Source organism: Condylura cristata, unplaced genomic scaffold (genome assembly GCF_000260355.1).
Source record: "Condylura cristata isolate star-nosed mole 26May11 unplaced genomic scaffold, ConCri1.0 scaffold00024, whole genome shotgun sequence".
Lineage (NCBI taxonomy): Eukaryota > Metazoa > Chordata > Mammalia > Eulipotyphla > Talpidae > Condylura > Condylura cristata.
This window is the reverse complement of record NW_004567125.1, coordinates 27,172,364-27,195,478: the sequence shown is the minus strand read 5'-3', so window position 1 is coordinate 27,195,478 and position 23,115 is coordinate 27,172,364. Positions and strand designations below refer to the sequence as shown.

Below are 23,115 nucleotides of genomic sequence, written 5' to 3'. Positions count from 1 at the left end.
ATGCAAACTAGTACAACCACTATGGAAAACTGTTTGGAGGTTCCTCAAACTGCTAAACATGGAGCTTCCCTACGACCCAGCAATCCCACTCCTAGAAATCCACCCAAAAGACACAAAAACACTGATTCAAAAAGATACCTGCACCCTCATATTGATTGCTGCTTTATTCGCAATTCAAAAGACATGGAAACAGCCCAAATGCCCAAAAATGGATGACTGGATTAAAAAGATATGATACACATTGGAATATTACTCAGCAACCAAAAAAAGAAACACATGTCTTTTGCAGCAACATGGATGGAGCTGGAAAAGGTCATGCTTAGTGAAATAAGTCAGAAAGAAAAGGAAAAATACCGGATGGTTATTCTCATAAGGAATATAACGGAACAGGTGAGAAAATTGTGATAATGATGAACAGCCACATACCAGAGACATTTGGTGGGGGGGGGAGTGAGAAATGGGATCAAAAACAGTGGTGGGGAGGGAAATGCACTGGACTATGGTGATGGGAAACCCAAGGGGATTGCAACTGAGATGGAAAAAGGCACAAAAATATGTAAAACTTATTTATAAAAGTTTGTTTATAGGATACAAAAGATCTCAGAAATGTACTCAGTATGAGGCAAACCAAGAAAAATGATAAATTCTGAGTGACCAAGCCAGCTACTGTAATACTGCCCCTAGTATCACTCATTAAAACCACTTTTAGCAATTTAATCTAAAGCTACAGCTATAAGACAGACACTAATTTCTGTAGGCTTCTAAAGACACGAAGCAAGTATTCTTGATTGAAAAAAATCTGTCATATTAAACATCTGAAATACTCATTTAATGAGTATTGAGTATACTTTTCTGGTAATCTAATAGCTACTTTAAGAAAAAAGTAACAATGATCAATTCATAATTGAATTATATCTTTATCACAATGTAGAATATAGAACAAGAACCTTTCAAAGAAGATTTGTTAAATCTTCATTATTTGGTGTTAATTAAGTTTCTCCATATTACTAACAATGTTTTCTAGCGCCTACACAATCAGATTATTGTTAAAAAGAAAATAAATATTTTAAACATTTTATAAGCATCACTTAAAATACAATCTAGAGCCCCCCTGGTGCACAGGGGTTAAGTCTCAATCCTATTAAGCTACCATTGTGGCCTTGGGATCCCAGGCCCAAGAGCTAATCCACATGGTGCCATAGACCTCTCCTGTCTCTCCCACTGCTTCCCTCAGTAATGTATTGCAGTACTAGATCTGCCTGTTTTGCTCCCCATTCTATCGCTGATGGACCCCTTCCTTACCTCTGACCTACACCCCAATTCTTGTATGCATAAGTAAATGAATAAATCTCTAAAAAAGTAAAATACAGATCTAAGTAATTTAGTGTGGTAAGTACCCCTTTGCATACTTTCCATCACTCATCACCATCTCCTCTAACACTACTCTTTAGCATACACCTGCCTACAAATTTCCTCCTACCCCAATACAAATGCACACATTTTCTAATGTTTTCATTCTGTCCTTTTGCCTATCCATATTAATATGAAGCTCATAAATCCATAATGAAAAAGAGTTTAGGAAGCATTGCTAGGAAATGAGACCCTTCAAGAGTTTATTGGTTTGTGGACTTTGAACATATTTTCAATACAATTTGGGTAAATGTTATGAGAGCACAAAGAAGCAGTCACATGATGGAGAAGAACGCAGCAATGACTTCCTAAAGAAACAGAGGACAACTTAAGGTGAAGCAGAAGTTACCCACTTGAAGAAAGAAAAGCAGTCCAGAAGAACTTACAAGCAAAGGTGCAACTTTAAATGGTAGGTTCGTAAATGCTTCGTAGGTTGCTCTTAAGTGTGAAAAGAGCGAAGATGGGAGTAACACAGAGTGGAACTGAAGAATAAAACTATGGACTAGGTCAGGAAGGCCTAACATTCTACATAAAGGTATCAGTAAAGACTGACACTGGAATGACAACATCAAATGTGCATTTAAGACAAACAGCTCAACTCAGGCTACAGTGGACAATAGACATGAAGGAAAGTCAAATTTTTGACCAAATTCAAATAAGAAACCAAAAATGTCTACACCAGGGCTGTTTAAAAAAGTACTTATGAAGTAAAATACAGAGATATGCAGAAAACATGTTACATAGGAAATGAGAAAAAGAGGAGAGTTACAGTACCCAAACATGTGGCTACTGCTATGCTTTGGGCCAATCCTGTTTGGCTGGGCATTTACCCAGGAAGGGAAGGGCAACCTTGGGTGTTTGATCTGAAAACTATCATTCTCTTCTCCTATGGAACACTAATTGTATTAAAATTATTTTCTACTGAAGGTCATTCGCACGAGCTTATGTTTTATGTGGTGGACAGAGAAACCTGTTTTGAGCAGGCTGATTTGAGGGATGCCCCTCACCCTGTCCACTATCATGACAATTACCAAAGGCTGAGATTAAGAGGGAATGGGGAATTAATGTGTACACTTTCAGTTTGGAATGATGAAAAAGTTCTGAAAACAGATAGTTGTGATATGAAACAATGTACTAATGCCACTAAAGTGTACATGTAAAAACAGTAAATTTTACACATATTTACCACACCAAAAAAAAAAAAAAAAAAAAACAAAAACAAAAATTAAAATGGGAAAGGATGAGCCATCACAATGAACAATGGACACCACACCAGGAAAGCAAAATCCTGTGCCACTGTTGAAGGACAGGCTCCCAGTGAACCCATGATCCTTCTTGGGAACTGAGAGAGGGGTGACTCAGAAACAAAGCCAGGGACTCCAAGATGCCCTTGTGGAATGAAGTAAATACAGAGGGAGGAATCTTCAGGGTCAGCACCCACCTGCATACCCACAGCATCATTCCCTTGTGAAGTTTGGTTTAACAGTGCTGGACTCAATTGGGCCACCAGTTCCTAGCATCTCAGGAGCATGCCAAAGAGATGCCCACCAATACCTGTAGCACAATGTCCCAATGCATAGAAAAAATTAGAAAACAAACAACAGGGAGATGAAAAATACAGATAACCAAGCAAGCACTAAGGGGAAGGGCACACCACAAAAAGAAAATCAAAAAACTCAACAACTATGACATGGAAAAACTTCTTTGCCTGCCATATAAAGAATTTAAAATTAGCATGATTAAAAACAGTAAAGATGATGAAAGTTAAGAACGGTATGAGAAAATAATTAAGGAATTGAAGAATGAAACTGAGTCCCTAAAAAGGGAAATGAAAGAAATGCAGATCAAAAAGATTAATGGAGGAGCTAAAAAAACTGAAGGAAAAGCAAGTAAACAGAAATGATGAAATGGAAGAATGAATCAGTACTCTCGAAGATACAGAAATAAAAAAAGAAAAGGAAAGAGAAATATGAAAGAAAAATAGTGAAGAAACACTTTGAGAACTATCTGACTCCATGAAGAAAAAAAAAATTATAGGAATCCCAGAAGGTAAGGAGACAAAGGAACCAAGAATCTATCCAAGGAGATAATGGAAAAGAACTTACGAAGTATGAAGAAGGAAATGAATAGACATACAAGAAGTTAGAAGAAAACCAAATTACCACAATGAAAGGAAACTACAGCAAGACACATAATAGTAAAGCTTTCAGGAGTACAAGACAAGGAAAAAACAATGTAGCTGGCAAGAGAAAAAGAAAAAGATAACCTATAAAGGAAAATCCATCAGGCAGACAGACTTCTCCAAAGAAGCAGTATGGGCAAGAAGGGAATGGAGTGACGTATTCAACAAACTCAATGACAACCAAGAATACTTTACCCTGCAAAGCTCTCTATCCTAAATGAAGAAAAAATAAGGACCTTCTCAGACAAAAAGCAACTCCATAAATTCATTACAATTAAACCCCCACTCCAAGAAATACAAGAACTCCTAAAGGCAAAACCAACACAGAGGAATGAGTAAGAAAAGAATAAGGTAAGGGATAAACCTACAAAAAGACAAAATGGCAAATACAAACACCAACATATATCAATATGAACTCTAAATGTAACTGGACTAAATTCATCAATTAAAAAAAAACAGAGTAGCAGGCTGGATTTAAAAAAAAATCCAAACCTTTTGCTGTCTAAACAAAATACACTTAATTACAAAATAAAAATAAAGTAAAAAGTTGTAAAACAGTATTACAAGCAAATGGACAAAAAGGCAGGAAAAGCTATACATGTATCAAAAAAATAACGTCAAAATAAAAAGATAAAAAGAGACAAAGGTGGAAGATGTAACACTCATCAACACATGCTCACCAAATGAAGGAACAACAAAATATATGACAACTATTGTCAGCTCTGAAAACAGACATTAGAGAATATACATATGTAGTAGGAGACTTCAACAATCCAGTCTCATGAATGGACAGATAAACAAGATAAAAGATAAAGACAACAGAGACCAAAATGAAGACAAAGACCTCATGGGCTTAACAGATATATAAGGACACTACACCCAAAAAAACTTAAGTACACATTTCTTATCAAGTGCATATAGAATTTTCTCCAGAATCAATCATATATTGAGCCATTAAACAAACATCAACAGATTTGTTAAGATCAAAATCAACAACAATCTTCTTCAATCATAAAGGCATCAAACTAGAAGTAAACCATGAAAAGAAGCAAGGAACCCTCCCACATCATGGGAAGAGTGAAATCCACACTACTGGAAGACCACTGGATTAAAGAGATCAGGCCCTCCCTGGTGGCACAAGGGGTTAAAGCATAGCACTATGAAGCTATCCGCAGCTACTGCAGGAGTTCGATCCCAGGCCAAGGAGATGACCCACATGGTGTGGCGTGCCCTCTCCTGATGTGCCCACTGCTCCCCTCAGCAGTGTATTTCAGTAGATCTGCCTGTTCTGCTCCCCACTCTATCTCTGGTGAATCCTCTCAACCCCCACACCTCTGGCCTGTACCCCAAGGTTCTTTCATGCATAAGTAAATAAATCTTTAAAAAAAAAAAAAGCAAAGAAGAAATTAAAAACTACTTTGAGTTGGCCCTCCCTGGTGGCGCTGCGGGTTAAAGCACAGCACTGAGAAGCTGAAGCCACTTCCGCATGAGTTCGATTCCCGCCTGCCCCGGAGGTGACCACATGGCGTGGCAGACCCTTCCTGACCCGCCCGCTGCTCCCCTCAGCAGTGTACTTCGTAGATCTGCCTGTTCTGCTACCTACTCTGTCTCTGGTGAAGCCTCTCGCCGCCCCTGAGCCTCTGGCCTGTACCCCAGTTCTGTATGAAAAAATAAATCTTTAAAAAAAAAAAAACTACTTTGAGTTGAATGACAATAAGGACACACACCACATTCAAGAGTATAAGAGATGCAACAAAGGCAGTAAAGAAAGTATAGAACAATAAAGCTCACATCAAGAAACAACCTAATATCCAATCTCAAAAAAAGAAAAAGAAAAAACAATAAAATCCTAAAAACCAGTAGAAGGAAATACTAAATATCGAAACAAAATTAATCAAAGAGAAATTAGAAAAATAACCCAAAAGTTGAACAAATCCAATAATTGGTTCTCCAATAAATAAACAAAATAGACAAACTTCTAGCCAGGCTGACAAAAAAAACAGAAGACACAAACAAATAAAATCAAGAGGAGAAATCACAGCATGATTTCAGTTGAAATCAATAGAATAATCAGGGATTACTATGAACATTTATATGCAAACAAGTTCAACAATTTAGAAGAGATGGACAAATTTGTAGAACGATATAATCATCCGATGCTAGATAAACAAGAAAAAGAACACCTAAACAAATTACAAGCAGTGAAATAGAAGCAGTAATTAAAAACATCTCCCAAAAACAAAAGCCCAGGACCAGATGGCTTTACACATGAATTCTATCCAAACATTCAGAAATGAATTAGTGCCTATTCTACAAAAACTCTTTCAAAAAATTGAAAAAGGATTACTACCAAATACATTCTATGAAGCCAACATTACACTAATACCAAAACCAAAGTCAACCCAAATAAGGGAAAATACAGACCAGTTTCTCTAATGAACACTGATGCAAAAATCCTCAACAAAATCTTGCCAACAGACTCCAACAAAGCATAAAAAGGATACACCATGACCAAGTGGGATTTATTCCAGGATCACAAGGATGGTTCAACAGCAAAAAATCAATTAATGTAATCCAACACATCAACAAAAACAAAAATAAAACCACACAATCATATTAATAGATGATGAGAAAACATTCAATAAAGTTCAATCTCCACTTATTTTTTCAAAGACTAATTTATTTATTCGTACAGAACTGGGGCACATGCCAGAGGTGCAGGGGTGGGGAGAGGTTTCATCAGAGACAGAGCAGACAACAGAAAAGGCAGATCAATGAAGTACACTGCTGAGGGGCGCAGCGGGCAGGTCAGGAGAGGTCTGCCACACCATGTGGATCACCTCTGGGTCTAGGGATCGAACTTGCAGTGAAGTGACTATGGCTAGCTTGCAGTGCTGTGTCGTAAACCATTGTGCCGCCAGGGAGGGCCCCAATCTCCACTTATGATGAAGGCCCTTGAAATTCTCGGAACAGAAGAAACATACCTTAACATGGTAAAAGCCATATATGAAAGACCCTCAGCCAATATTATTCTCAATGGTGAAAAGGTGAAAGCCATTCCTTTAAGATCAGGAACAAGACAAAGATGAGCATTCTTGACACTGCTTTTTTAATATAGTACTGGAAGTCCTAACCAGATCATTTAGACAAGAGAAATACATACAAAGAATTCAAATAGGGAAAGAAGTAAAACCATCACAATTTACAGACAATGTAATATACACTAAAAATCCTAAAAACTCTACAGAAAAATATAATCAAAACAATCAACCTGTTTAGTAAAGTAGGATACAATATCAACGCAGAATAAATCAGCAGCCTTCCTATACACAATCAATCTGAGGAAGAAATCAAGAAAACCATCCCTTTTATAACTGAAACTGTTAAGGGGAAGGATGTCCTAAAGGAACTCTGCAGAGTCTTATGGACTCCATCCCCTACTCCAGCTTTCTGGATCTACCCCCTACTCCAGTGATTGGAAACTACAATTCCCAGCAGTACCAGGGAGAGAACGGTGAGGACCCAAGGGCGGAGCTAGCAGGAATTCTGGGACATTTGGGGGATAAATAGGGCACGACTGCATTTCTTGCTCTCGCTTGGGAAGCAGCTCTCCTGACCCCATGACTGTGTGTTCAGTCAGCCTAGGGGTAAGGTATTCCAGTTACTTTGTTTCCTGCTCTCTTTCCCTGGGTTGTTTCCTATTCCTTTCCCCTTTTGTAAATAAACCCATTGTTGACCCTTTTGTGTGTACCTGCAGTATAACTGAATTGTGAGGGCGTGGGTGAGGCCTCACAGGCAGGCGGCCCAGTCAACTCTGGGCTACCCTGTAACAAAACAACAACAAAAAAATCAAATACTTGGAATAAACCTAGCAAAAGAATTGAAAGACTTCTACCAAAAAAAGTATAAAACATTATTAAAAGAAATAAAGACACAAATAAATGGAAAGACACCTATCCCCTGCTCATGGATAGGAGGAGTCAACACTATTAAAATGGCCATCCTACCAAAATCAATTTACAGACTGAACACTATTCCAGTAAAAATTTCAATGACATTCTTCAAGGAGACAGAATATTGATGAAATTCTTATTCAGCCACAAAACAAAATAAACCCACAAATAGCCAAACCTCTCCTGATTAAAACAAAAGAAAATGGAGGTATCACACTCCCAGACTTCAAACTATACTACAAATCCATAATTTAAACATTGTAGTACTGGAACAAAAACAGATAGGCAAATGGACCCAACCAGAAAGCCCGGTAATAAAGCCCCACATATAGACAACTAATCTGTGGCAATGCAGAAAAGAACTTGCAATGGAACAAGGACAGCTTGTCCAGTAAATTGCGCTGGGAAAAATAGACCAATATAAACAAAAGAATAAAACTAGACCTCTACCTCACATCATGCACAAAAATCAACTCAAAATGGATTAAAAATATGAACGTAAGCCCCGAAACCATAAAACATAGAAAATAATCTAGGTGTAACACTGTAAGACACACATCTCAGTAACACCTTTAAAGATTCATTCTCCAAAGAAAGTAAAGGAAAAGATAAACAGCTGGAATTACATCAAACTAAAAAGTTTCTGTACAGCAAAAGAAACAGTAACCAAAACAGACACACCCTACTGGTTGAGAGAAAATTTTTGTACTCCATACAACTGATAAGGGACTGATCACAAAGCTATGCAAAGAACTCAAAGGACTCAACAAAAACAAGGAAACAATCCACTCAAAAATGGGCAGAACTAAAAAGGCATTTCTCCAAAGAGGAAATGTCAAGCAGACATATGGAAAAAAATGTTGAGCATCCCTCATAATCAGGGAAACGCAAGTCAAAACCACAATGAGGTGTCACCTTACACCAGTGAGAATGGCACATATTAAAACTAGCAACAATTAATGCTGGTGAGGATGTGGAGAAAAAGGAACTCTCCTACATTGCTGGTGGGAATGCAAACGCCTCCAATCACTAAGGAAAGCTGTATGGAGGTCTCAGACTACTGAAAGTGTAGCTACTATGTGACCCAGCAATTCCACTCATAGGGATATACCCAAAGGACACAAAACACTAATTCAAAAGGAAAACTGTACCCCTGTGTTTATGGCAGCACTACTTATAGTAGGTAAAACTTGGAAACAATTCAAATACCTAAAAATAGATAACTGGATCAAGATGTGGTATACATACACAATGGAATATAATCAGCTATCAAAAAAAAAGATAAACAAATGCCATGCACAGCAACATGGATAAAAGAGATTTGCTTAGTGAAATAAACCAGAAGGAAAACGAAAATATTGAATGGTTTCACTTATGAGAGAACAACAGGGAACCAAATAATGTATTAACGAAAAATGATTAACAATTAAAAAAAATAACAAAACAAAAATAAATAGATAACTATAAACCAGACATTCGGCTGGGGGGGGGGGCGGGATCAAAATGAGGGCCGAAATAGAACAAGCAACTATGGTGTTGGTGCACTGGTGATGGAAACTCTATGGGGACTATACCTGAGTAAAGAAAGCAAACATTGTTAAATAAAAAAAAAGAAGAAGAAGAAAGAAAAAAGATGTAAAATATATAAATAAAAAAAATTTTAAATGCACAAGAAAATATAAAGGGACAAAAGATTAGACTGAGTTTTGGACTTGTTGCAAGTAAGGTCAATGCAAGGTATCCAGAAAAATTAACACACCTAAATTACAAAAGGTTCTGTGAGAAATATCAACTTAAAGTAGTATAACTATAACCAGACAAAAGCAGTGTGAAAAGAAAATGTGGGAAAAGGATTTAAATGTCAGACAGGCTTCTTAAGTGAATTCAAAAGTGTAGGATAAGCACTATTCCAAATTATTCTATCTTACCTCAGTGTTAATCTGGTTCAAAAATATGTCATCAGCATTCAGGATGAAACCTACAGGTGAACCTCAGACCATATATTTAGCAACTTGAGACCTTATTTAAAAAAATCAAGGTATGAGGCCCTCCCTGGTGGCGCAGCGGGTTAAAGCACAGCACTGAGAATCTAAAGCCGCTTCCGCATGAGTTCGATTCCCGCCTGCCCCGGAGGAGACCACATGGCGTGGCAGACCTCTCCTGAACCGCCCGCTGCTCCCCTCAGCAGTGTACTTCGTTGATCTGCCTGTTCTGTTCCCCACTCTGTCTCTGGTGAAGCCTCTCACCGCCCCTGAGCCTCTGGCCTGTACCCCAGTTCTGTATGCACAAATAAATAAATCTTTAAAAAAAAAAAATCAAGGTATGAAATTTGCCTATTTCATATGATTTTGTCAATGATTGTTTTTAATTGTAATAAAAATAAGTCAGTTTACCCTATCCCATATACTGGGTTGTCAGAAAAGTCATGACATTTTTGTTTTTCAAGCAAAAATGTGTTATGACTTTTCCAACAACCAAATATTCTAAAAAGAAACTAGAGTCTTTCTGAGGGATAATAAGCATTAATCATAATTTACTGTGTCAAAGTAATTTACTCTGGATTTCTACAGGGTATCAATTTATAACACACTAAAATCTTCCATTTGTAAATATTCAATGACTTCTGAACTGTCTCCAACTGTGGTAGATTAAAATAACAGGCCCCCAAAAGTGTCCTCATCCTAATGCCCAAAATCTATGCTTTCTTCATGTCAAAAGATATGATCACCTAAGAATCCTGACATGGGGAATTATCCTAGATTATCTGGGTTTGACCCAGTATAATCACAAGGGTCCTTATAAGAGGTGATATAAAGGAGGCATGATGAAAGAGGCAATGGTAGTATCAAAGCCAGAAATCTGAAGATACTATATAATGTGGCTTAAAAGTGGAGGAAGGACCACAAACCAAGATAATTCAGGAAATCTCCTTAAACTTGAAAACAAAATGACATAAATTCTCCCCAAAAGGAATAAACACCTTCTAACATTAGATTTTAGTTTCCTAAGATCCACCTTGGACATTTGGGTGTCACACACTGTATAAGTTTCTGTTATTTTTAAGCCACTATTTTGTAGCAATATGTTAGAGCAGCAATAGAAAACCAATATACCAGTTGATCCCAAAGTAACAAGAGAAAGCCAAAAACACAATGAAAGAAAGCAAAGGAAAAAAAGGAACTTCAGCTTACCTGCCAAAGAAACTGAAATGCCCTCAAAAGATAAAACAGTATTTCCTCAAATTTGGCTTCATATAAGAACCATCTGGGGAGCTTTTAAGCAATTCTGATAGTAAGGTTCCATTTCAGGGCAATTAAATCATTATCTCTGGGGTATCTGGTACAGTTAAAAGCCTACTGGATGGTTTTTACATGCAGCAAAGTTTGAGAATTCTCTGCTCTAGCTAAAGACTAGTGTTCTAGTCACATAGAGAAATAGCACTTCCAAACACTCTTAGTTCCTAAAATTGTCCCACTATAACAAATATATGGTTCACCATTCATTCATTCATTTATTGGTTTAGTGTATGTTTTGCTGACTTTAACTGACAATCAGTTACCATAGGCAAACATATTGAAGCAAAACTATTGGATATAAAGGCAAGTAATTTTAATTTTTGTAATCTGACGAATACTACAAAATTACTGTAACAATTAATCCTTCCATCAGTTGAAGAATAGCAACAATTTTTTTCAAAGCCTGCCCATCCACTAGGTAGAAAATTATACTTCATTGTTGTTTTAATTTGCAAGGCTTTAATCATTTGTAAACCTAAGTATCTTTTCATAGCCTTACTGGCTATTCTTTCTTTCATAAATTACATATTCATATTATTTTCAATTTTAAGAACTTTTCTGTTAAAACTGATTGACCTTGGCCTGACAAGAGTGTTGAACAATTTCCCCCAATTTGCCTTTTGTCTTTGACTGCTTCAGGCCATAGATTTTTATATTTTACATTTTTTAATTATTTCTTTTTCTCCATGTTTGTTGGAAAGATTATCAGTACTACAAAACTGAAAAATCCACCATCCAACCAGCACTTTTTGTAATACTTTCAATGTTTTATTTTTTACCTTGATGAAGTCAGGATCTGGTTCTCTCTGACCCCCATTTAACTGGCCACTTCTCCAATCATATATGGGTTTTGTTTTAAAGATTTATTTATTAGTACATACAGAACTGGGGTACATGTCAGAGTTTAGGGGATGAGAGGATCCACCAGAGACAGAGGGGAGCACAACAGGCAGACTGACCGAAATACACTGCTGAGGGGAGCAGTGGGCGGGTTAGGAGAGGTCTGCCACGCCACATGGGTCAGCTCTCTGGCCGGGAATAGAACTCATAGCACAGAGGCTGCAATAGCTTCACAGTGCTGCGATTTAACCTGATGCAGCTACCAGGGAAGACATTTACTGTTTTGTCCGTTTCTTTTTATTGATGAAGTTACCATGCTACCTTTTAAAAGTCATAATAAGGACAGGAAGAGAAGAAAATTATATACCTGAATATTTACATGTAACATACTTAAATAATGTGTATGAAAAGTCTAAAACATAAGGTTACTAACTCCATATGGTGTCAACAATATGTTGCCTGCTCACGTAATATGTTGCCTGCTCACGTATAAAGTTTAAGAAGTCCTTATTGTGAAATATGATAGATGAAAGTAATTTCATATAAAAAAAAAGAAATATGAAAGTAAGCATGAAGCACACTATTCCTTTCCCTTTGCAAAAAGCAGTACAACTATCATGAAATGACTCTTCCTCAAAAGTAGCAATGAAGTTCCTGGTAGCAGTTTTCTCCCTGGTTGTATGTGGTCTTGCAAACATGTATTTTGCCACTAGGTGGAGAAAACTTGATTATAGGAATGTGGATTATAGAAATAGTGGCCACCAATTTTTAATAAATATACTCTAAGAGTAAGGAAGTGCTCTACTTCTAAATTCTTAGGTGAACCAGAACTAGTCACTTTATTTGAGGATCCAGTTTCCTTATTTATAAATTTAAGATTTTATATTAGGTAACAAGAGTCCTCTTAGTTCTAATATTCTATTGATCAAAGTTTGCTTTAATGTCCTTAACAATACAATGTCAAAAGACAGTCAGACCCCTGAGTAAAGAGTATTCTACTTTTAGTAATTTCTTTCAACTTCAATACTTTAAATAACCACAAGCCTTTTCTCTATTCTTTTCAAAGAAAGTGAGAGAGATATATTGTGTGTTAAAGTGCACATATCTAGCATTCCAAGTCACAACCAGGGCTTTCTGCATTTTCCCCCTTTGTCTTAAAGAAGATTGTTACTATACTTCTTTGCATTTGTCTTGCTTGTTAATATACTTTTTAAAGTGGGCTACCTGAAATTTTCCTCTGAACTGGTATCCCTCACACTACAGCACTACAGGCTATCTATATATATATCTATATCTATATATATAGATAGATAGACAGATATAGATATATATATAGATATATATAGATAGATAGATAGATATGAATATATATATATATCTATATATATATGAGTTTTATCTTTCCGTCTTGTATTTATTTTTGGACCCATTTGATCAGAATGATCCATTTTTGCTGATTTCCTGAACTCTTATTAATTTTCTGTTCCTCTGAAACAATATTCCTTATACTGGTACTTTATCTTCTGGTACTAATCTACCAGTCTAGATTTTGTAACTCTTAATCTCTGATTCCCTTCCAGTCTACTGTTTCATCCAATTATTTGAATCTAGTACCTACTGCCATTGTTACTGACTCATTAATAGTTTGGCATAATCTAGGCTTTCAGCCCTGACTACATACCTGCTACACCACAAACTAAATACATTTTTAGAATAAGGGAACAGATATTAATAATTTCCTGAGAAGAGTAGAAAAAAATTCAAGTAAAGAAAGGGAGACGATCAACTTCATTTTACAGCCTTACCCAGATTACAAGAAACTATAAATAACCAATTGGGTAACAATACCCAGTTTACTACTGGCTTGGACTATTAGTCTATGCCATTAGCACACATTGTTAGCCCCCAACAGATAATTGTAGATTAAATGGCACAGACCAATTAATATTTATCTCTGAGATAAAATACAACTAAGGCATAAAGTTTAAAAAGTTTATAATTAGTGACAAAGGTAAAAAAGAGGAGTCAAAGAACTGCCAACTTAGTCTAAGCACCAAAGGCTAGAAGTTAACAGCTTTTGAAAAATGGTATGTATCAAGGCTGTTATCCTTTACTGGGAAGAGAAATTTCCAACATAAGCAAGAGTTACTTGTAAATCACATTAGATTTAGCAAGTAACAATATCGGAAGTCACAGCCACATTCTCTTGTGTCAAAGAAAATATACCATAAGATTCTATGTTTCTGGGGAGGGCATATCCTGTTAAAAAATTTAAAAACATGGTGAGGTAGTGACAAAGAAAATCCTTAGATTGATAAAGGTAAGAGAGAGCACTTAAGAAATGCATCTGCGGCCCTCCCTGGTGGCACAGCAGGTTAAAGCACAGCACTAAGAAGCTAAAGCCACTTCCGCATGAGTTCGATCCCGCCTGCCAGGAGGAGATCCACATGGCTCGCCAGACCTCTCCTCACCCGCCCGCTGCTCCTCTCCACAGTATACTTCGTCGATCTGCCTGTTCTGCTCCCCACTGTCTCTAGTGAAGCCTCTCACGGCTCCTGCACCTCTGGCCTGTACCCCAGTTCTGTATGCACAAATAAATCTTTTTTTAAAAAAAAGAAAGAAATGCATCTGCATTCTAACAGCAATGCAACCCCTTGAGAAAGCAGCTAGGCAATCACTTATAAAGATTTAAAAAAAAAAAAAAAAGCCAGTAATTCCAAGACCTAGAAAAATAATGCTATTATTAGATACCATTTATAGTGTAGTTAGCCCTTTTCAAAAAATCCTGACTAATCCTAACCACCCTACCACTGTCATTTGATAAAGAAATCAAGCCAAGATTTAAGAAGCAAGCGAGCAATCCATGTTGTTTGACTGAGAAGGCCATGCTTACAGACTGAAGCAAACGTACTACCTCAATAATGTCATCAGCATAGAGACATTCACTGTAACATCAACATCGAGAAATTTCTTCAATCGTAACAATGACCAGTGCCACATACAGTGACTACAAATATTTGTAAGGTGAAATGATGAATGAGAGGTTACCAGTTTGCATCTGTGCAAACTGCATCATTTTGCTAGGTAAAGTTATGTTCTATGGCAGGTAAAATAGAGTTTGTTAGAGTAGCCTTCATTTTTCAACTCTTTGATTTCTAGTATATATGAGCTGTGCCAGAATTTGTACTGCTTTTGTGAATTTTGCCAATCTTTAGTTTTATCAGAACTGTAAGCCATTTTTATCTTTAAAGCTTTTGGTTTTTTTTCTACGCTGCTTCTTCCAAGATCCTGGCCTTTGAAATTCAAGAGTTACTTTTTCCAGTTTTAAACTTTGATTGCAGAAACCAAGGAGACAAAGGAAGGTCAGAAGAGAAAGAGGAAATCATTTTACCATTTGGAATTGTCCTAAGAAGCCAAAATGAGAACTGAGGTCCCCTGAATTCCAATTTGGCTGTTAATATTGCTTGTAGTGGTTATTTTTCTGGAAAAGAAAAATTTACCCTGTGTGATAAACACCAGGGTACCTTGTTTTAAAACTTTTTGCTAAAATCTGTGCTTATCAGTAAGACAGTAAACCTCTATAAAATCAGAATGTTTTAGGTGATGTGTATATGTATAATTTTACTGTTCATTAGTATAGAGATCCTTAATAGCAATTAAAATATACACATATTTGTATATTCACATTTCAATATATTAACATCTATTAGGGCAAAGCTACTTACTAGCAATTAGACTGTGATGATCTTAATTTGAGTCAAATAATCACTGCTAAAAAGGGAAAACTGTAATAAAAACTTGAGCAGTTAAAGTAGCAAAATTCATTCTCTCTAAAGCAAAACTGAGTTCATATAACTAACTGAACAATGAACAAAGGGAAACTGACATTTACTTAATACAGCAGATACTGTTTTCAGGCACTTTTAAAGCCATTTACCTCCTGCCTCTACTTTAAACAAAATCATCTAAATACATGGTTCTTACTTAACTTTTCTGAATCCACAGCCTCCCTTCCCCCTTTGAGAAGCTAATGAAACTCACATTAGGTTTGGGTAGTGAAAGAGCCATATAAAAGAAAATAAGTACAAAATTCCAGAATAATAGACTACTTGTGCACCGTTAGAGATCTCTTCAGATCAAGAACAATCAAAGACAATTACATTCATTTTTAGAAAGTAAACTTATGAAAACAATGGATACTGCTTGCTAATTGCTTCCATCAGCTGCCACAGTGAGTGCTGGACCTCCCTAATTTTAACATGAATAAAAAGTTAAAGGGAATCTTAGAGTCCAACCATAATGAAGTGGTTTTAGGTACACCTACTTGAAATATGCAATAGAAAAAGTCACCAAGTTGGTTATAGCATAGAAAATGATTATCTAAGGTTAGGTTTTCAAATATACATAAATTTAAATCTACATCAATTTAAATCTATATAAAATACAATTAAAACTATGTTTTAAACAAAGTAAAACTCAAAAACTAAAGGAAAAAACAAAAAGAAATTATCAAGACTTAAGAGCAATTAAAATTGAATAATAAAAAAGTTTTTTTCCTGATCCTTAAATTTTCCAAAATTAAAAATAATGAAAACTATTAAGGAAGTGGCAATTGGAAATTGTGACATTTGATAAAAGAATGTAGTAATTAATGCATTGCCCCCATTCTTAGCTCTCAAGTTACTTTTGAAAGTTTACTGAACAATGGAATTAAAACTAAAAACATACATTTAAGCAATGAATGGTAGCTTATTTACTCTCTGGAACTTTTCACTCACTGGCACAGATTACCCAAAAGGTTTTAGAATAAATTAAACTGGCATTAGTAAACATGTTATCTAACTTGCATAAAACTGTTACTAATTTTTCAAAAGTTATTAAAACTTCTGGGTGAAAAATATCAGGTAACTACAATCATAAATTATCACCCATTAACTTCAACTGTTAAATGGACCTCTATTTAAATACAATCAAGTTTATTAGAGAAATTTTTTTTTTAAGATTTTATTTATTTGTGCATACAGAATTGGGGTACAGGCCTGAGGCTCAGGGGTGGCGAGAGGCTTCACCAGAGACAGAGTGGGTAACAGAACAGGCAGATCGACGAAGTACATTGCTGAGGGGAGCAGTGGGTGGGTCAGGAGAGGTCTGCCACGCCATGTGGTCACCTCCGGGGGCAGGCGGGAATCGAACTCATGCAGAAGTGGCTTTAACTTCTCAGTGCTGTGCTTTAACCTGCTGCGCCCCCAGGGAGGGCAAATGAGGGTGGCATTTTTTAAAAATAAAAACAGCCTGAGAATTTTGCTAGTAGTGGAACCAGACCTAAAAAAAAAGGCCTCTTACCTTCAATTCAGAAGCTCCTTATACTACACAAAGTTCTACTCCTGTAATACAGTAAAGCCTTCTATAAGACATGGCTGGATTCCAAGGCTTCAGATCCAGAACTGAATTAGACTTTATGTAGTAGAAGTATAAATAATGAGGGTTTAATGAAATTATTGACATGGAGGCATTCATCTTTTTTTTTAACAATTTTTTAAGATTTATTTATCTATGCATACAGAACTAGAGTACAGGCAGTATACATCTCTTTAAAAGAATCATTTTTAGATTAAATTAACAATGTATATATTGTGTGGGAAATGAGGATACTTCTAAAGACATCAAAATGAATTACGAAAGATTTGCACACTTCACAATAGTTGAGAGAGGTACTGGTAATCAACAAAGGGAGGAGAAAAAAGAAGACAGAGTAGACAACTAAAAAGAATAAAATAAAGAAACTGTGTGAGTTTTCATAGGGACTTCTGTCTTGTCCTTCCTGGGAAGAGGTAACTGAAAATGTGGATCACCAAACTAAAAAAATAAGCAGAAGATATTTATTTAGGTATCAAAAGGAATCCCCTGCCAATATTGTTGGTTTTGGAGTAGAGCACATCAAAAATCTAAAGTATGACTTCCAACTCAGATTCCAGATCAGCAACTGTTATTAACAATTGCAAATTAACTGATTAATCTCATCTCTCAATATTCACATCCATAATATCAAATAATAAATTCACCAAACTATTTTCTAATAAACATTTGAGGAAGAAACAATGGTTGCAAAGGGGAACAGTACTTTAATTCCCATTATTTCTCAAACATCTATGTGCAAGTTCTAGACTAGGATAAAAGTGCCAAAAATGGATGATCTTTATAATCTAGATGAGTTTATATAAAGTATACAGAGAAGCTTTAACTGTTAGAATTACATGACAATACTGAGGCATCAGAGATAGTTTTCTTAGCATTTGGCTGAACACATTCAGTTAGAGAAGATGAAATTGAGTATTGATCAAGATACAAAAGAAAATCAGTAGTCATTAAGTTTACCTAGGTAGAGAACAGGCAAATAGTTTGCTATGTCCTGTAGGTTCCCAAAGCCCATCATTCATCTGTTACTGCATTTAACACATTGTGTGGCAGTTTGTCAGTCTCACATTGTAAATTCCTGAAGCCTTATTCATTTTTTGAGTGCTAATTCCTAGCACAGAGTCCCTCATACAGAAGATATTCAATAAATGTTTCTTGAAATGGCAATTTAAATCAATGTACCTTATTTAAATCACTGTACCTTAAAACCTACACTTTTTGTGCAGGTCATTCATTGTCTTTCAACTCCAAAACCACCACTCTAAACTCTGCTCCATATACAACTATTTGTCACCAACTCTTCTGCCAGAAAGCTTCCTGTTAGGTTTTGTGAATGCTATTAATAAAAGGAGACTGGAAAGCAAGGAGAGAGGACAGGTGATTTTCTTCCAGTTCCTGGCAGCAGCAATTAGCTCCAGGTTAGAGCTCCTTTCATTCTCCCAGAACTGAGACCCTCTACCTCCTTCATGAGAGGTAGCAGTAGTTGAGCACTGCTGACCAGGTCCACAACCAGGCTCCTGGAACCTCTCTTCTCTGAGCTCTTAAAGGCTGACTACTGAAATGTTCTCTTTTTAGTATTACACCTATTCAACCAGCTCCCTATATTAAATCCTCTCTGTTAAAAACACTTATTGAAGTTTGTTTCCTCTACTGGTTAAATACAATGATTATAACTGCCCTTTGATGATTATAACTGCCCTTCTCTGAAATGCTTGCTGCTCCAAACAGGGGGAACTAAAGCAAGTGCTATTCTGACAAATAAAAATTATTTTGATTAAGGATAACAAAGCCCTATTTTTTTTTTTTGTTACAGTGAAGCTTAAGTCATTAAACTTTGTGATTTGAAGTATCCAACTTGGAAGGAAAATAGAGGGAATGCAAAATATTTAAATAATGTAAGCAAGTCCAAGCACACATGTGTAACTCCTTTTACCAGAGTACATATACTGAGAATGTACGGGACTAAGAGATAATCTGCTATTCCTCAGTGGCCTCAGATCCTACTGTGAGCATGATGTCATACTAAATAAATGGCCTACTGAATATGCCAATAAATGGCGTTATTTAAAGACATTTTTTTTTTTTGCTACTGCTCAACAGAGTCCCTAAATGTAAGGTAACTATTTCATCTAGAGTTCAAAAAGGAAAGGGCCATCAGTTTCAAAATTGAAGCTGAGCTGACTTATTGGTATGCTTTTCTCCCTTCCTCAAGGATTTTCAAACATAATTTCTTATTACATGTGATTTTCATTTTACACACTAATTTAGACTCTGACTTCTTCATAAAATACTGCACAGAAATAAACAGAAATTCTCCCTTATAGAAGAGCCCATACTAACACAACCGTTGAAAACAAATGACCAAAAGCTTTTGATTTTTTTTTCCTTATGGTATATTACCATATGAAATGCCCTCATTGGAAAATTTATTTTTTTAAAGATTTATTTATTTATGCATAGAGAACTGGGGTACAGGCCAGAGGTGCAGGGACAGTGAAAGGATTCACCAGAGACAGAGTGGGGAGCAGAACGAAGTACAGTGGGGACTGACGAAGTGCACTGCTGAGGGGAGCAGTGGGCGAGTCAGGAGAAGTCTGCTGTGCCATGTGGATCACCTCCATACTGAAGTGTCATTAGCTTCCTAGTGTGGTGCTTTAATCCGCTGCACCACCAGGGAGGGCAGCGGATTAAATATCTATTTATGCATACAAAACTGGGTTATAGGCCAGAGATGTGGGGTGGGGTCAAGAGGATTCACCAGAGACCAATTGGGGAACAGAACAGGTGGACTGAATGAAATATACTGAGGGAACAGTGGGTAAGACAGGAGAGGTCTGCTGCACCACATAGCTTAACTCCCTGACCAGGGATCAAACCCATGTTGTAGTGGTAGCAGACGGCTTCACAGTGCTGAGACTTAACCCCTTGTGCCACCAGAAGGCCTCATTGGACAATTTAACCTGAGGTTAATTTCAACAATTTTTCATTACTGCACTTAATAAACTGTTGTTGTTTCTTTTATTTTAACAAAATGGTAGCTATGTAGAAGCAGCAAACGTTATTAATACATTCTCTCTAAATGAAATGTGAGAAGGCAAATTCAGTCAACAGGAATCTCTGGTAAGTTTTAGCTATGTACATAGCTGCCAAGCATCCACAAGGACCTATCACTAGGTCTAGACATACCTGCCTAACCACTGTAAGGCAAAGACCATGAAAGAAAGTCTAACCTTTAAAGTCCATGGTTAGTTCTACTAGAGTCCCCCCATACAGCACCAAACTGGACAATGAGCCACCTAACCACTTAACATCTGTGAAACCAGGGCTCATCACCCCACTCCAGTCTATGGAGCCTTTACTTAAGTAAGGATCAAAAGCCATAACACCGCTGTCAGTATATCCATGTAAAAATCAACTAAACTGGATTCCTTACAAGTGAAACAGAGGAGCCTTCTCACAATACCTACAAAAGGGGAAACAGGGAATGCATATAGTTAATATGTATCCCAGATTATAAGGGGCCCACTGTTAAATGTAAATAAATATTCAATAATGTAATCTTCTGTAAATTAAATTTCAGAGAAGTGGGAAAAAAGAAAATTAATAAAACTGGTATCTGATGACAGGCTCTTCCACAACATGGACAATAAACACTAGTCAAAAATTAAGTATAGATCTGTTTTGAGCAAAATTTAACTCAATAATTTTTCCTTTTTCAAAACCTGTGAAATGTTTAAGTTTCTCACGATTTAATAAATGAGTTCTTACAAATTATAAGGTACTTTAAGTCATACTAGAAATGCTGCCATAATTTCAATAAAGTGCCTTTTAATGTCTCTTGCCAGAAGAAATTATGCTTCTTTGCTAATGTACAGAAATGAAACTGTCACTGAAACATCTGGCTATATATTATTCATTAGACATACATCACATTTACCCCAAAGACTGCCTATTATAAACACAAACCATAAGCAAATCATAATAAAAAGATAGACCTGACACGCACACTGAAGGTCAGTAAGAGACATGAAATTCCAAAGACATTTGCTGATCTGCCCTACATTTCTATCCACACAAACATGGGAGTGTTTAACTGTTCGTGTCCTCCACACACGCAAAATTCAAACTTCTCAATTTTGAATGTCTGTCCTGTCCTCATTATTAGTGACTCTAATTTGAAATTTTACTAAGCAGCACATTTGAGAACATAAGCACATTTTTCAAATGCTCAAATGGAGTAGCCTACTCAGGCAGTTTTCCTTAATAAAATTCTCCATTCCACTCTCACACCTTCCATAATTAACCTCAAATGTGGATTGCACAAGAGTTTCTGAAGAAGTACTCAAATCCTCAGGAAAAATTAGTACCTATATTTGCAGTGCTATCCCTGGAAAATGGAATCTTTATACACATATCCATTCTTTTGCTAAAAAATGTGAAATGCACAGTAGAGATTTTAAAAGATACCTGTTGATTTTGACAGCAGAAATTTCAAGGGGGGAAGGAAACAACCAACAGTTGTATTGTTTTCCTTTAATTTCTTTATAAATCAAAGGGTCAAACGTCACTGTAAGAACCAATCTACGTTATCAAAATATTCAACAGCTATACCCTAACACAGAGAAAGAAGATAATTTGCCAATACACTAAGTATTTCAGCTAATTGCCTTGGAACTACCAAAAGGATAGATTATGTAATACAAATCAAGCACCCACTAGCTTTAAACAATTCTTAGTTTGAAACACTGAAACCATGTCTGAATTCAGTTTTTAAAAGAAATCAAGTACACTAATAAGGATAGCAAACCGATCCTTTCACGGTAACCAAATTTCTTTACACACCTTAAGGGAACTGTGAGATTGTCAAACCGTTTTTACAACGTAAAAGCACACATTCTCCAAACTTCTGACAGCCAAACAGATATCCCAAAAGGCTTCAAGGAGCTAAACCTGTAACTGGTCTTAGCGGGCAAATAACAGGAATGAACCTCAAAGAGGGAGAGATCAATTTTTACTAACAGTATCTTTGGGAGCAGGAAGGCGGTAAATGATCCTGACAACCACGACCAGGGCTCCCCGTCGACACCGGGTACCGAAGACCCCGGCGTAGACCACTAGGTTCAAAACGCGAAGCTTCCTACAAAAAAACACCAAGACACCCCCTCCCCCTACGACCCGGGGCCCCTCCCGGGCCACCTCGCGGTTTTGGAAAGCAGCAACAGATACTCCCGAGCGGGCCGGGGCACTCCAGGAATGTTTCAGCACAGGGGGTCTCCCGCAGTCCACACGGAACCCCGACCCCGCAGTGGGGCAGAGAGGGGACTCAGCACAAAGCGCCCGACCCCACCCCCACGCCGCAGACACACACCCCCGGCTGGGAGGAGAACTCGGAGAGAAACCCCGCATTCCGCGCGTTCACCCGAGGGGGGTCGACGGAAGCCGGGCCCCTTCCCAGTGCCGCAGCCCCCGCCTCCGCGCCGAAGGGCAGCTAGGGGGTCCCCGCCAAGGGGAAACCCCAGAGATTCTCCTGCGGGTCCCCAACAGACCCGACTCAGCACCCCCGCCAAGACCCTCGAAGGAACCCGAACAATAAGAAGCCGCCTCCCCCGCGTCTCAGCCCGACAGCGGCCGGGGGCGTCGGCGCCATCTCCCTTCACGCCCCCGCGGACACACAGACACACCGCCCCCCCGGCCCGGGGTCGCGTCACCGCCCGCGCCCGGTCGAGCGGGCACACGTCCCGGCTGCCGCCGCGCGCCCTGCCCTCCCCGCTTCCACTTACCGGCTCCGGCCCCCGCTCGGGCTCCGCTGGCCACGGCCAGCGCTAGACTCGGATACCAGCCGCCGCGGCCGCCGGCGCCGCCGCACAATATGGCGAGCCTGGGCTTCCGCAATGGAGCTCGGGAAATACAACAGGGGCCGCTCAATATTCATGAGAGACCGAGGGGAAGCCGGCTCGGCCGGCGCCGCGGGGAGGGCGGGAAGGAGCGAGCGAGCTGGGGGCGGAGGCGCGGGCCGGGG

The 23,115-nt window shown here is 37.8% G+C and overlaps 1 protein-coding gene across 2 annotated transcripts in view; it reads right to left on the bottom strand.

The window, feature by feature from the left end:
• Positions 1-23,106, bottom strand: part of RNF2 (ring finger protein 2) — a 47,098-nt gene extending 23,992 nt beyond the window's left edge. The window contains exon 1 of one of the 2 annotated variants that reach the window (XM_004688568.2): positions 22,877-23,106. The gene's annotated coding sequence lies outside the window, so the exon portion shown is untranslated. Of the gene's footprint in view, positions 1-22,642; positions 22,666-22,876 lie in introns of those variants that run through there. The other variant, XM_012729321.1, reaches the window with a different exon arrangement.
• Positions 23,107-23,115: the final 9 nt, after the last annotated feature.